This window comes from Macaca fascicularis, chromosome 3 (genome assembly GCF_037993035.2).
Source record: "Macaca fascicularis isolate 582-1 chromosome 3, T2T-MFA8v1.1".
Classification (NCBI taxonomy): Eukaryota; Metazoa; Chordata; class Mammalia; order Primates; family Cercopithecidae; genus Macaca; species Macaca fascicularis.
The window spans coordinates 123,872,476-123,888,906 of record NC_088377.1 but is presented as its reverse complement, the minus strand read 5'-3'; the positions used below and the strand labels follow the sequence as shown (position 1 = coordinate 123,888,906).

Genomic DNA, 16,431 nt, shown 5'->3' with positions numbered 1-16,431 from the left:
AAGCAAATGTGAAAGAGAAAGAATGCTCAAAAAGTTACATGTGGGATTACCATATGATCCAGCAATTCTACTCTTAGGCATATACCCAAAACAATGGAAAGCAGGGACTCAGACAGATACTTGTACACCAAGGTTCATAGCAGTACTATTCACAATAACCAAAAGGTAGAAACAATCCAAATGTCCTTCAACAGATGAATGTATAAAGAAAATGTGGGTCAACCAGGTTCCCTCCCCACAGCAACATGGCCGCTTCTCTTCCTCAGCATGGTGACTGGCTTCCCCTCAGGACCTGTTGCCACAGGCGGACCTCCTGCTCACTGACAACCTGAGACCATCATGCAGTTTATGCTGCTTTTTATTAAAAGTTGTCAGGGAAAGCCTCAACTGCAAAAATGGTATATCCAGCTATTGGACAAAGAGAAGGAAGATATTACAAGAGAACTTGTTCACTTTAGCACAGAAACCTAAAATGTGAAGATATCTGAAGATTGTTTACAAAAGATATGCCAGTTTGTATATTTGCTGTGCTACTGCGAATCAGGGCAATGAACTAAGTACCCTGGAAACGATTCATCATGACATGGAATTATTTGACAAATATTTTGGCAGTGTATGTGAACTTAATATCATCTTTAATTTTGAAGAGGTTTATTTTATTTTGGATGAGTTCTTTTGGGAGGGGAAGTTAGGAAACCTCCAAGAAAAATGTCCTTAAGGCAATTCCACAGGCTTATCTACCACAGGAGGAAGCTTAAACCCCACACAGAGTTCTCAAAGAAACTGGACTGACATAACTCTCCTCCTTGTTGATGACTTCCTGTGGCATTTCACACACTGTAGATGGCCCCTGTCTTCACGTCCATGTTAGCTAATGGTGTAAGATGATGTCTTGTCAGCATTACTGTTTTTCTAAGCTACTTCATTCAAGCCTATACGATTTTCTTTTTTTTCTTTCTTTTTTTTTTTTTTGGAGACAAGAGTCTCACTCTGCTGCCTAGGCTGGAGTGCAGTGGAGTGATCTCAGCTTACTGCAAACTCGCCTCCCGGGTTCACACCATTCTGCTGCCTCGGCCTCCCGAGTAGCTGGGACTTCAGGTGCCTGCCACCACGCCCAGATAATTTTTTGTATTTTTAGTAGAGACGGGGTTTCACCGTGTTAGCCGGGATGGTCTTGATCTCCTGACCTCGTGATCTGCCCACCTTGGCCTCCCAAAGTGCTGGGATTACAGGCTTAAGCCATTGCGCCCAGCCATATACAATTTTTTAAGAAGGAACTTTGGTTAATCAAGTGATAAGTTAAAGGACTTAAATGTGAATGGGGCAGAAAAAGAAGACTTTTCTGGATATTTTAAAGTTTATAGGTCAGTTTCTCTTAATCTGATTATATACACATATGAAAATGACATATCTGTATATATGTAAAATGAAACAATTGGGCAATATACATTTATTAATTACTATATTTGACAAAGAAATTCTTAAATTATAATGTGAAACCTCATTTTATAAAACCAAAGACTAGTGAACATTTCAGTATACATAAGAGTAAAGGGAATTGACATGTCACATATTGAATGAATGGAAACTTAGTCTTGTTGAAACTTTAGAAAGCAGATTCATGCCAAAGACTCCTATTGGAAACTACATACCTTAAAAAAGGGGTGGGGGGAGAATACAGATTATTTTAAATGACTAAATTGGAATAATACTATTTACACTAAAAATTATTTCTTAAGCATTCTGAACCTGGAATGAGAAACAGGATTGTTTCATAATAGCAAGCATGTAATTCTTAAGGTAAAGGCACATTTGACTCCTGAGATGAATTTTTGTGGACACAATCACTTAGTTGGATGGTTTTTGATGCCTCAAAATAAAGTGGAAATATTAATTTGCCAGGGATTCTTCATAACAGTATCTTACAGTAAACATGTTGCTCTCTTCACAAAGTGTTGTGTATAAAGACATTGCATGAAGTATGAATGTTCCTTCTGCAGTGCTTGTGAAAACCAAATTTATTTTGCTTCCCTATGCCTTCCCTCCATGGAGAAGTGCTACAAACTTTACAGTGTCTTCTTTTCTTTCCATGGCATTGCCTAATTAACAGAAGTCTTACAAAAATTTAAAAAGAGTCCGGGCACGGTGACTCACACCTGTAATCCCAGCACTTTGGGAGGCCAAGGCAGTCAGATCACCTGAGATCAGGAATTCAACACCAGCCTGGCCAACATGGTGAAACCCTATCTCTACTAAAACTACAAAAAGTAGCCAGGTGTGGTGGCAGATGCCTGTAATCCTGGCACTTGGGAGGCTGACTCAGGAGAATTGCTTGAACCCAGGAGGCAGAGGTTGCAGTGAGCCAAGATTGTGCCACTGCACTCCAGCCTGGGGCACAAGAGCCAGACTTCATCTCGAAGAAAAAAAAAATTAAAATTAACTTTTCTTTCTTTTTTTTTTTTGGAGATGGAGTTTTGTTCTTGTTGCCCAGGCTGGAGTGCAGTGGCACGATCTCGGCTCACTGCAACCTCCTTGTCTCAGTTTCAAGCAATTATCCTGCCTCAATCCCAAGTAGCTAGGATTACTGGGATTACAGGAGCCCACCACTACACCTGGCTATTTTTTTTTGTATGTTTAGTAAAGATGGGGTTTCACCATGTTGGCCAGGCTGGTCTCAAACTCCTGACCTCACCTTTCATATAAAAAAGTGAGAGTTGAATGAGGTAAAGGGGCATTAGTTGGTCTTAAATTTTTTAAAGCTCTATAATTGTCCAGCATCACTTTTCTAAGTACTTGTAAGTATGTAAACATGTCTTCATGGTTTATACTTTCACTTGTATATTCTGGGATGGATTAAGCCTTGTGACTATGACCAATATTCAGGCCATGTGAGCACTGTCTCATTGCATTGCCAATTAGTTGTAATAAACATTGAATGTACATACACACACACACAAAATGTGGAACATACCTACAATGGAACAGCATTCATCCATAAAAAGTAAAACTTTGATACATACTGTTGCAGGAATCAGGAGGGCCAGAGAGACCACTGGATGAAATAGGAGGATTTGTTGAGTGCACTCAGAGCCAGTGGATTAACATCCGAAGGCTGGGCCCAGAGCAAAGACAGCACTTGACTTTTATACACACTTCTAAAAGGAGGTGGGCTAGCTTGAAACAAGCTTATGGTGGCACAAAAGCAAGGATACAGAAGCAGAACAAAAGCAGTTAATCATACTATGACAGGTTCATAACTCAGGCTTACATATAACTCTTGCTATGTGGCCCAGATGGCTGTTATCCAGGCTTGCTCTTGTGCCTTGCATGGGTTTATCTCATAACCTTCACTATGGTACCTAGGTGGCTGCAATCCAGGCCTGCTTAGGCGTCTCATGATCTTCACTGTGCTGCTTAGATGAAAAACAGAATCATAAGAGAAAGGAAAATTTGTTTCTCTTCTCCCTATGTTGAAGGATTGCTGAGAGAGTCTCCAGAGCACTTTCCTTTGAGCCCTAGCTTCTTAGAGAGTGTCATCAAAATTTTTCCTTGATCTGGGCTGTGCCTGTTACTGCCTTTTGGAGTGAGTCAGCCTAACAAAGGAGAACTTATTTTTCTCATTTTAATTTTATTTTCTTCTTTCTCTAATTTCTGCCTCAATACTACAACATAAATGAAGTTTGAAAACACTATGCTAGGTAGAATAAGCCAGACACAAAAGAACAAGTATTTTATGATTTCATTTATATGATGTACCTCGAATACACAATTTATAGAGACAGAAAGTAGAATAGTGGTTACCAGGGGCTGGAAGCAGGGAGGAATACAGAATTATTGTTAACGAGTACAGGGTTTCTGTTTAGGATGATAAAAAAGGTCTGTAAATGCTTAGTTGTGAAGATTGCATAATATTGTGAACATAATACCACTGAATTGTATACTTAAAAATGGTTAAAATGGTACATTTTCTTATGTAAATTTTAACACACTCTCACCACACACACACACACACACACACACACACACACACACACACAGAGACAGAGGAAGAGAGAGAGAATGAATCAATGAAAGGCTGAAAAACAAAAATCTGACAGAGTCTAATCCCAGTTCAGTTGTCTTTAGCTCAGTTCCTCCTCTGCCTTTTCTGTGGTTCAGAATTTGCCAGATGCTTTCTACTTAGGCTAATTTATGTTAGATTTCTATCACTTGACATCTACAATTCTAAGGCTGCCCTAAAGAAAATCTTCACCTGGCCGAATGTGGTGGCTCACACCCGTAATCCCAGCATTTTGGGAGACTGAGGTGGGTGGATCACCTGAGGTCAGGAGTTCAAGACCAGTCTGGCCAACATGGTGAAACCTCGTCTTTAAAAATATATAAAAGTTAGCCAGGCATGATGGCAGGTGCTTATAATCCCAGCTACTCGGGAGGCTGAGACGGGAGAATCACGTGAACCCAGGAGGAAGAGGTTGCAGTGAGTCGAGATAGTGCCATTGTACTCCAGCCTGGATGACAGAGCGAGACTCTGTCTCAAAAAAAAAAAAAAAAAAAAAGAAAGAAAATCTTCACCTAAATTATATAGACCCAAGCCCAAAGACAAACCTGTGTGTGCGTGTGTGTGTCTGCGTGTGTTTCAGACTGAGGGTTTTCTCTTTTCAGAACTCATTTCTGTACTTGCAGAATAATTTGAAGGCAGAGATAATGCCACTTTCATTAATATATTGCCCTAAGCCCTAGTACAATGCTCTCATGATCCACACAAAGTGAGTCCTCAGTACAGTATTAGGACTAATTGGTTATAAATTCCTAACCCCACATACTTACATGAGTTTCTAGATAAATTTCTTTTAATAATGAGGTTCTATATCTCCCAGCATTTGCCTTGATTTTGGTAAAAATACTTACTTAAAATAGTGTTCCATATTTTTGGCCTCAAATCTTCCAAGGCCCATCTTTGGTCTTTTTACTATTCTCAGAATTATTAATATGGATTCAATCTAATTTAAACCCACTAAATCACTGAATAAAAGACCAACATTTTCTTCATCCATCACTCCCATCTATTGTGCCACATCCTTCAAAGGGTTCTAAATATTAGCAGAAGCTGGAATCACTCATAATTTTAGTTGTATTGTTATGTCCTTAAAATTAGCACTTTCATCTCTCATGTAAGAGTGTACAATTTAAGGTACTTAATATAGGTGAGGACTTGACAGGAAAAAAACGTTACTCAAAAACATGTTACTTTTCCTGCCCTGAGATGAAGACCATCAGTTTTCAAACCTGCCAACCTTTCAAGTTGTTCAACATTTAAAAGCTAAGTAAAGGCTTTAAAATTATATCTAATAGATGCCCTGGAATTCTATTTTTTAACAATCTTGTAGTGTTTATTTGGTTGATGCACATGTTTGCATAGCTTCTCCAGTTTCACAAATTAACCAAGATGGTTTATTAGGGACTCTGCTACAAGTGGTACTGCTTTGGAAACAGATTAGATTTCAGTGTTTATAGAGTGCTCACTCTGAACACATCTGTCAAGTCTCTTGAGGGCAGCTGTTTTTGTTGTACCAATCCCTAATATGATTACATAGAAAAGAAAAAGACTTGGACACCAAACCAGAATTACATCAAAGTTCTCACTCACAGTAGGAAAACCATCACAAAACACTAGTTTTCTAGGAAAAAAAATAATCAATACATTGCACTGTTGTCCAAGCAAGATGGTATTGGTATATTGCCTAAGTCCATGTAAATTTTTTAAATTCTTTCAAAATTTTAAGTATGAACAATATCAAGCGTATGCAAAACTAAAGGGAATAGAATAATGAATTCCTTTATATTCCTTAGCTAACAATTATCGACATTTTTTTCTGGTATTCTCTATTGAAGGCTTTTGAAGGGGATTATCTTAAGATTGAAATATTGCTACTACCTTTAACCCAAATGAGTGTATTTGTTCTTTCGATTAAAACTAAATTTTTAGTTTCTGTCAAAATTGATTAGACTCTAATGTACAGCTATGAAACACCTAATACACAAAACATACCAAAATACCCATCATTCTTCTGATAAAGATCTATATAATTTCTCTAACTCAATATACATCATCAATAATCTTTTCTTTTTCTTTTTCTTTCTTTTTTTTTGGAGACGGAGTGTTTCTCTGTCACCCAGGCTGCAGTGCAGTGGTGCGATCTCGGCTCACTGCAAGTTCCGCCTCCCAGGTTCACGCCATTCTCCTGCCTCAGCCTCCTGAGTAGCTGGGACTGCAGGCGCCCGCTACCACGCCCGGCTAATTTTTTGTATTTTTAGTAGAGATGGGGTTTCACCGTGTTAGCCAGGATGGTCTCGATCTCCTGACCTTGTGATCTGCCCACCTCGGCCTCCCAGAGTGCTGGGATTACAGGCGTGAGCCACTGCGCCCGGCCAATAATGTTTTCTTAAATAATATATTTTTCTAATTCTAAACCATGCTTCTAAAATTAGGCTTGGTTCACTTGGATCGGGCGACTTTTAAAAAAATATTATTTCATATTTTGATTTGAAGTAATTGGCTCCCTTCCACCTAAGAAACTAGTAAACTGTGATAGCTCTTTTCAGTTTTATCATAACACAGATGAAGTGGGCTCAGACAAAACATAAAACTGAAAAACTGGACCTTGTCTATCAGGTCAGTGGGTCCACGTCGATTGATTTAAAAGTGGCTGTTTCAATTTACAGATTTAATGCTATTCCTATGAAAAAACCAATGACATTTTTCACAGAATTAGAAAACACTATTCTAAAATTCATATGGAACCCAAAAAGGCATAGCCAAGGCAATCTGAAGCAAAATGAACAAAGCTGGCAGGCATCATGCTGTCAAACTTCACACTATACTACAGTGCTACAGTAACTAAAATATCATGGTACTGGTACAAAAACAGACACATGGACCAATGGAACAGAACAGAGAGCCCAGAAATAATGCCAGACACCTACAACCATCTGATCTTCGACAAATCTGACAAAAACAAGTAATGGGGAAAGGACTCCCTATTCAATAAATGGTGCTGGGATAACTGGCCAGTCATACACAGAAGACTGAAACAGGACCCCTTCCTTACACCATATACAAAAATCAACTCAAGATGGATTCAAGACATAAATGTAAAACACAAAACTATAGGTCGGGTGCGATGGCTCATGCCTATAATCCCAGCACTTTGGGAGGCCAAGGCAGGTGGATCACAAGGTCCGGAGATCAAGACCATCCTGGCTAACACAGTGAAACCCCGTCTCTACTAAAAACACAGAAAATTAGCTGGGTGTGGTGGCAAGGGCCTGTAATTCTAGCTACTCGGGAGGCTGAGGCAGGAGAATTGCTTGAACCCGGGAGGCAGAGTTTGCAGTCAGCCAAGATTGCACCACTGCACTCCAGCCTGGGTGACAGAGCAAGACTGTCTCAAAAACAACAACAACAAAAAGCAAAACAACAACAACAAAACCACAAAATTATAAAAACTCCTAAAGAAAACCTAGGAACTAGCATTCTGGATATAGGCCTCAGCAAAGATTTTATGATGAAGACTCCAAAAGCAATTGCAACAAAACCAAAAATTGACAAGTGGGACCTAATTAAACTAAAGACCTTCTGCACAGCAAAAGAAACTATCAACAGAGGGAACAGACAACCTACAGAATGGGAGAAAATATTTGTAAACTATGAATTCAACAAAAGTCTAACAGCCAGAAACTATAACAAAATCAAACAAATTAACAAGCAAAAAACAAACAACCCCATTTAAAAATGGGCAAAGGACATGAAAAGACATTTCTCAAACAAAGACATACATTTGGTCAAGAAGCATATAAGAAAAAGCTTGACATCATTAATCATGAGAGAAATGCAAATCACAGTAACAATGAGATGCCATCTCACATCAATCAGAATAGCTATTATTAAAATGTCAAAAAATTACAGATGCTGGCAAGGTTGTAGAGGAAGGGAATGCTTATAGATTGCTGTGGGAATATAAATTAGTTCAACCACTGTGGAAAGCAGTTTGAAGACTTCTCCAAGAAGTTAAAACATAACTACCATTCAACCCAGCATCCCATTACTGGGTATATATCCAAGGGAATAGAAATTGCTCTTCCATAAAAACACATGCCTGGGTATGTTCATTGCAGCACTATTCACAATATTGAACACATGGAATCAACCTAGATGCCCCATCAACAGTGGGCTGGATAATGAAACTGTGTCACATATATACCATGGAATACTATGCAGCCATAAAAAAGAATGAGATCATGTTCTTTGCAGCAACATAAATACAGCTGGAGGTCATTATCCTAAGCAAATTAACACAGGAACAGAAAACCAAATACCACATGTATAAATGGGAACTAAACCTTGGGTACACATGGACACAAAAAAAGGAACAATAAATACCAGGGCCTGCTTAAGGGTGTAGGGTGGGAGGATGGAGAGAATCAGAAAAGCACTGGATACTATACTCATTACCTGGGTGATGAAATAATCTGTACATCAAATTATTACATCAGAATAAGGCTTTCAACATTCATCTACGTAGTAGCATGTTTCAGCACTTTTTTTTCATTGTCAAATAACATATTGTGTATAAGTATACCACATTTTTTATTTAGCTACTTACCAACTGATGGACATTTAGTTGTTTCCTTTTTTTGCTTACTATAAATAATGCTGTAATGAATATTCATGCATTGGTTTTTATGCTTCTAATTTTGGAGGGATAGATACCCAAGTATGGAATTGCTAGGTCATATGATAACTCTATGTTTAAGATTCTGAACCAGCCTGGGCAACACAGCGAGACTCCATCTCTGCAAAAAACTGAAAAATCAGCCAGGCATGCTGGCATGTGCTTCTGGTCCCAGCTACCCAGGAGACTGAAGAAGGAGGATCGGTTGAGCCCAGGAGTTCCAGGTTGCAGTGAGCTATGATTGCACCACTGCACTCCAGCCTGGGTGACAGGGTGAGACCTTGTATCAAAAAAAAAAAAAAAAAAAAAAAAAAAAAGAAGAAAAAAAAAGATTTTGAGGAACTGACAAATTGTTTTCGAAGACAGCTACACTATTTCCATCCCCAACAGCAGTAAATAGAGATTCTAATTTCTACACATCATAAAAAAGTGGCTGCTTAACAACACAAATGTCCATGGACAGATGAATAGATAAAATGTGGATTATATATACAATGGGATATTATTTGGCCTTAAAGAGACAGAAGCTCTGATACATGCTACAATGTGGAAGAACCAGGAAAACATGATATTAAGTGAAACAAGTCAGACACTAGAGAAAAAATAGTTTATAAGTCCACTTATATAAGGAACCTAGAGAAGGGAAACTTATAGAAATAGAAAGTAGAGTACAGGTTACCAGGGGCTCAGGGGAGTGGGGACAAGGGAGTTATTGTTTAATAGAAATAGAGTTTTTGTTTGGGATGATAAAGTTTTGGAGATGGATGGTGGTGAGGTTGTACAACAACATAAATATATTTAATGTCACTGAACTATACTTAAAAAATGGTAAAAAGGTAAATTTTATGTTGGGTATATTATACAATAAAAAAGTTGATGCTTTAATAACAAACCAAATTTTGACTTTAAAATGTGCAAACTTTAGACTTGGCATTTCTATTCTTAAGAATTTAGCTTAAGGAAATAATCAAGGATGCTAAAGAAAACAAGGGTATTCCCTCAAGTGACAGAATGGTGACATTGAATGTCCAATGACTGAGGATTCATTACGTACATTATAGTTTATATATTTGATCAACTATTATACAGCCATTAAAATTGTAATTTCAAGTAATATAGTAAGACATTCAGCATAGTTAAGGGAAAATGTAGGGGAGAAAAAGAACACATGTAATGAGTTGCCCCTAAATTTATCCCTTATATTTCTCATAAGAGATTTTTAAAAAATTATTTCAAGTACATATGTGTACACATGCTATTAAATGCAGGTTCAGTTGCTCACTGCTTGCACAGCCCAATTAACAAGAACAAGGTCTAAAGTGACTTTTTATTCCAAAGCTAGCTTAGGGGAAGAAATACAGGTTTCCTACATTAAGGAGACCACTTTGCTTTTGGAGCAGAAAGTGGGGTGCTTTTAAAGCAGGAGTAGAAGTGAGCAGGTCGGGGTTCTGTACAGTTGCTTCAGTGCCCTATCTACTGGGCAGTTTAGGTGGCATCTTCTTGGACAGAAATAGGTTGTAAAGGTGGCCAAAACCTCTAGTGGGCATACCTTGGGTTGGAAATCAACTGTTACCTGTCAGGGCAACCTCCTGGTGGGTTAAAGTTCCACTCTGAAGGTTGTTTTTTTTTTTTTTTTTTTTGAGCTGGAGTCTTGCTCTGTCGCCCAGGCTGGAGTGCAGTGGTGCGATCTCCGCTCGCTGCGAGCTCCACCTCTCGGGTTCACGCCGTTCTCCTGCCTCAGCCTCCCTAGTAACTGGGACTACAGGCGCCCGCCACCTCGCCCGGCTAATTTTTTTTATTTTTTTAGTACAGACGGGGTTTCACTGTGTTAGCCAGGATGGTCTCGATCTGCTGACCTCGTGATCCGCCTGCCTTGGACTCCCAAAGTGCTGGGATTACAGGCGTGAGCCACCGCGCCTGGTCCCACTCTGGAGTTTCTAAGCACACAGAGTAGATTAAATTGCTCTGTACAAATTGTCCGGTGAAGAAGAAGTAAAAAGCCATAATTACATTTCGAAAGAGCTAAATAGGAAGTGGGGGAAAGGAGGACGGAGAAAAGAGAGTGGAAAATAAACTGTTTCTTAGAAAATTGGTGGGGGCGGGTTCGGTGGCTCACACCTGTAATCCCAGCACTTTGGGAGGCCGAGGCGGGCGGATCACGAGGTCAGGCGATGGAGACCATGCTGACTAACACCGTGAAATCCCCTTCTCCACTTAAAATACAAAAAAATTAGCTGGGTGCGGTGGCGGGCGCCTGTAGTCCCAGCTATTGGGGAGGCTGAGGCAGGAGAATGGCGGAACCAGGAGGCGGAGCTTGCAGTGAGTCGATATAGCACCAGTGCTCTCCAGCCTGGGTGACAGAGCGAGACTCCGTCTCAAAACAAACAAACAAACAAACAAAATTGGGACAATACATCAAGGCATGATCCATGATCACCTTTGGAATGAGACTGATGGCTATATTCACCTGTCTGCGTTTTTTGGTTTTTGTTTTTTTTGTTTTGTTTTGTTTTTAAATTTTCCACTAAATTTTCTACTATAATTATGTATACTTCAGGAAAGAAGTAAAAATAAGTTTTTAAGCAACTTCTTCTCCATTGTACCTAGTCTCCCATTTTCAAGCCCAAGTGAGCTAATGATCACTGGTCACACCCAGATGATGGACTAACAGATGCCTCCCTTGGAGAAGACCAAGACTCCAGCTCTAGGCTTTATTTAGTGAGCCTCTTCTCTCAGCTCCCTCAGGTCCCCACTCCAACTTTTTTCTGTTGTATTCCTTCATGTTGTGTCTTTGCTTCCTTTACCAAACCGTGAGTTCCTCTTGGGGCAAGGATTAAATCTTAGGAATCTTCCCATTCTTTCTAGGTGCCCAGTGCTGGACTTGGTCCATAGGCAATTAACAAGTGGGTGTCATATCAATGAAATATAGCACATTTGCCTTCCCTCAATAGGTTTGGGCTATAGAGGGCAAGATTTTGTGTGTATGTTTTCTCCTAAAACACTTCTTGCCTCCTGGCCTCTATACTAGCTGCACTGGAAAGAAGGTAAAAAGATCTGAATGTCAAATTAACAAAGCTTTAGTTTTATAAACAAATAAGCGGTGAGCTGGGGAAGAGAAGGATGTGAATATAGATTGAGTATTCGGGACACTGTAGTGCACTTGTCATTGTTTGATGCCTGCTCAAATATTCTTGCTCTTATAATTTAGATTATCAGTGCTTCTCGTTAGGTGAGTTTAATTGATACATCGATGTGTAAAGGATACAAAGTTCTTCTGCAATGTTGTATGTTAAAAAAAATTCAAGCAACAATACATCATTAAATAAACTGGATAACATTTACTGACCCAAATGCACCAGGCACTGTCCTAAGCATTTTAGAGGTATGATCACGTTTCATACAACAATAACCCTAAGAGGCAGGTACTATTGTCTTTGTCTTATAGATGATGAAACAGACACACAAGGGCTGAGGTTCTCAGATCATGAATAGCTAGAAAATAAGAGAGCCAGAACTTAAACCCACACAATCTGTCTTTAGAGGCCATTATGGGAATATTCAAGTGGTAGACATTACAAAGTCAGTAAAGATCCATACCAGCCTGAGAACTGAGATATGGCAGAATGCCCTTAATATCTTTGCTTTATACACTTCCATAATTTTTAACAATGAGAATATAATACTTTTAAAATAAAACTCTTATTAAGTATAAATAGAAGAATTTTGAGGTTTGCATTATGCAAATTACTAAGTAGTTTAACTGTTAACTTGGAATGAACCTACAATTAAGATTTGCTACCGTAAATTTATCAATCAATCATGATATATCCTTTGCACACAGTATGAATGCACTACAGAGTTTAATTTGGAAAACCATGAGTAATTTCAGAGATGATTGCAGGTTGCTACATGTTATAAGCTGTCATCTGCCATTGTTAAAGGGGTAGATTTTTGATTCAACATTTTGAGAGTTCTAGAGCAAAAAGTACTTTTAAAGTGCTCATTAAAATATTGAAGTTGGATATTACTGGACTGAGAGTATAATTCTATATTCCTTTATAAGAATACTTTAAGGCATTCCTAAAGCCCCCTTAAAGCTCTTATATCCAGTTCTCTGGTATATATCATTTTCTTGGTTTAGCTCAGCAGATTCTGTCTGGTAGAAAGTGTTGAATAGTGAAACAAACACCAAACTGATACTAAAGAGACCTGGTTTTGACTCTGAATCCAGATCTATTTTTCAAGTCAATTCATTTTTCTGTACTTAAGATTCTACATCTATAAAATGTCAGGTGGTGGTGTGGTTATTGGGTTACTGGATATTTTTCCCAAGATATCTTCTGGCTCAAAATTATACAATTCTATAAGTATGGTGAGATATTATAGAATGCTACAGAGAAAAGTTGGGTAAAAAGCACGAGACAAAAAGATTATGCAATTACCTTTTTATCAATCAGGATTTACAGTTGCTAACAATGGAATTCACACTGACTAGCTTGAGCCAATTGGGATTTATGAAAGGATATTACGTACCTCAAAGACTCTCCAAGAGATCCTGAAAAGTAGGTGTGGATGCTACTTGGCAAGGAGCAACATAGCCAGAAAGAACATCCAACTCTATACGCTGCAGGTGGTTACAGCAAAAACACCATTCCTCTTGCTGTCTATCACTACGTACTGATCATGCTTGGCACAGGACCTTATACCCCATCACTTCAAACTTTCACACTTGACAAGTGATACATCTCTCTGTGCTCAGTCACCTCCTCATGGGCCGCTCTTCTGCATCCAGACCTCATGCAGGTATATTTCATTACTAGAATATAAGTTTCATACTCACACCTCTCACTACAAGAGATCCTGGGGGAAAGTTTTTGTCTTTAATTTTCCTTTGGGAAGGCAGACTCATAATGTGGGAATGCATCAAAATGCAGAGAAGATATTCAAAAGATATTTGGCAGGACAAGTATCCAGAAACATTATTCCTGGATAACAAAACTTACATATCCTATAGCAAAATATGGTTTTTGTATTTGTTTTTAAAGCTTGTTTTCTTTAAAACCTTACTATCGCACATTGATCAGAGCTCAACTGTAGAAAATAGAAACCGTTCTGGCTAATTTAAGCAGACTGAGATTTAATTCGGAGATTTAGTGCTTACACAGTCATTGGACGGGTTGGAGGGGCCAGCTCTCAGCTGAGCTTCCAGGAATAACACCACCACCCCAGAAGTGGTTCTCCGATGGACTGCTGCCTCTGTCACTACTAAAGGAAGCTGAGGAATCTGCTAGAACTGCTGGCAACAAGTGCTTCTGTGATCTGTGCTAACAAACTGTCCTAATTTACTGCCCCCTTGACAGACAATAAACTAGGGTCTGGATGCTGAAATTGTTATGACAGCTGCTGGGGAACAATCATATGCCTTCATGATGGTGATTGGCAGCAGCAGGAGAAGCAGCAGCATCAGGAGAAGCAGCAGCATCAGGAGAAGCAGCAGCAGCAGTTCAACTTCTGTGTTCTGCCATCCAAATCTTATTCAGATGCATCTGCTGGGTAGAAATGAAATCACCTGAAGAACCAGAACTGGCAAAGAGTCTGGGAAGGTTTCCTTGAACATTTTCGTTTGAGGTATTTGATAAAACAAATGACAAAGAGGTAGCAGGGGAGCAGAGTGGGCCAATCTGTAATATCTGCCACATTGTGTTGAGCTCTTAGACGGTTGTTGACATTCATTCTTATCCATGAGCTAATATCCTTCGAAAGAATCTCACAGGAGGTTAGTATACTGCATGGACACTCAGGATTCCAAAACAGGAAGGAAGTTGCTTATGCTTACACAGCTAGGAAATGGAAGAACTAGCACTTGAATCCAACTATAGCAGTCTTTCAGCTCCTCACTATCTAGTTTGGGGCACAATCTGGATAACTCAACACACATACCCGTGTGCACACACACACACACCCGTTTATTTGCATGTGTCATATTTTTCTTTTCCTTAGCTTAGTCTTGGGCCCCAGCTTAGATCATGAGACAGGAAACACAACTTTTATTGTGTGTTCATTAGTCGTTTTATTTGCAGATGCTAAAGTTGGCAGTGTTCCTGCTGTAATGGAACATAATGGAACCATAATTGCATAGCAAAATCACAATGAATCTACTCCCATTTCTGGTCAGAAATATGACTGACAGCGTTGCTTCTGAAACAGTGAGAGCTTCAGATTGGGGCAGCCCAAGATTAAAGCCCATTTTTCCTGGGAGTAAAGCTTAATAGTAGATATAATTCAAATACTATTTCTTATTAAAAATCTAATTATAATATTTCCTTTTTTTTTTTTTTTTTGAGACGGAGTCTCACTCTGCTGCTAGACTGGGGCGTAGTGGTATGATCTTGGCTCACTGTAACCTCCACCTCCCAGTTTCAAGCGATCCTCCTGCCTCAGCCTCACGGGTAGCTGGGACTACAGGCACGTGCCACCACACTCAGCTGATTTTTGTATTTTTAGTAGAGATGGGGTTTCACCATGTTGGCCAGGGTGGTCTCGATCTCTTGACCTTGTGATCCACTGGCCTTGGCCTCCCAAAGTGCTGGGATTGCAAGTGTGAGCCACTGTGCCTAGCCAAAAACTATACACAGTAAAAGAAATAATCAACAGAATGAACAAACAACCTACAGAATGGGGAAAATATTTGTAAACTATGCATCCAACACAGGACTGATATGCAGAATTTGCAAGGAACTCAAACAACTCAACAACAAAAATAATAATCTCATTAAAAAGTGAGCCAAAGGCATGGATAGTTTTCAAAAGAAGACAGAGAAATGTTCAACAGGCATATGAAAAAGTGCCCAATGTTACTAATCATCCGAGAAATGCAACTTAAAACCACAATGAGATATCATCTTGCTCTGGTTAGAATGGCTATTATCAAAAAGGCAAAAAATAACAAATGCTAGCAAGAATGTGGAGAAAAGGGAATGCTTATCCACTGTTGGTGGGAATGTAAATTTGTACAACCCCTGTGGAAAACTATGGAGATTTCTCAAGAAACTAAAAATAGAACGTCTATTTGATCCAGCAATCCCACTACTGGGTACACATCCAACAAGAAAACAAATCATTGTATCAAAAAGAAACCTTCACTGATATGCTTGTAGCAGCACTATTCACAATAGCAAAGATCTGGAATCAACCTAAGCGTCCATCAATGGATTATTGGATAAAGAATATATATAGATCTCACATTTATATAGATATAAAAATACACATATATACATCATATATACATATATACATCATATACTTATATACATCATATATACATAAATACATCATTTATGTATATATAATACATCATATATATATACATCATCTATATACACACACACACATACACACAAATAAAATATGATTCAGCCATAGGCTGGGTGTGGTGGCTCACGCCTGTAATCCCAGCACTTTGGGAGGCCAAGGTAGGTGGATCGTGAGGTCAGGAGATCCAGACCATCCTGGCTAAGATGGCGAAATCCCATCTCTACTACACAAAAAATAGAAAAAATTAGCCGGGCGTGGTGGTGGGCGCCTGTAGTCCCAGTTATTCACAAGGCTGAGGCAGAGAATGGCATGAACCCGGGAGGCAGAGCTTGCAGTGAGCTGAGATGCCCTACTGCACTCCAGCCTGGGCGACAGAGCGAGACTC

The 16,431-nt window shown here is 39.2% G+C and overlaps 1 pseudogene; it reads left to right on the top strand.

Annotated features, from left to right (window-relative positions):
- The first annotated feature begins 339 nt into the window (after nt 1-339).
- LOC102143101 (AP-1 complex subunit sigma-2 pseudogene) lies at nt 340-925 on the top strand (annotated as a pseudogene).
- The last annotated feature ends 15,506 nt before the right edge of the window (nt 926-16,431 follow it).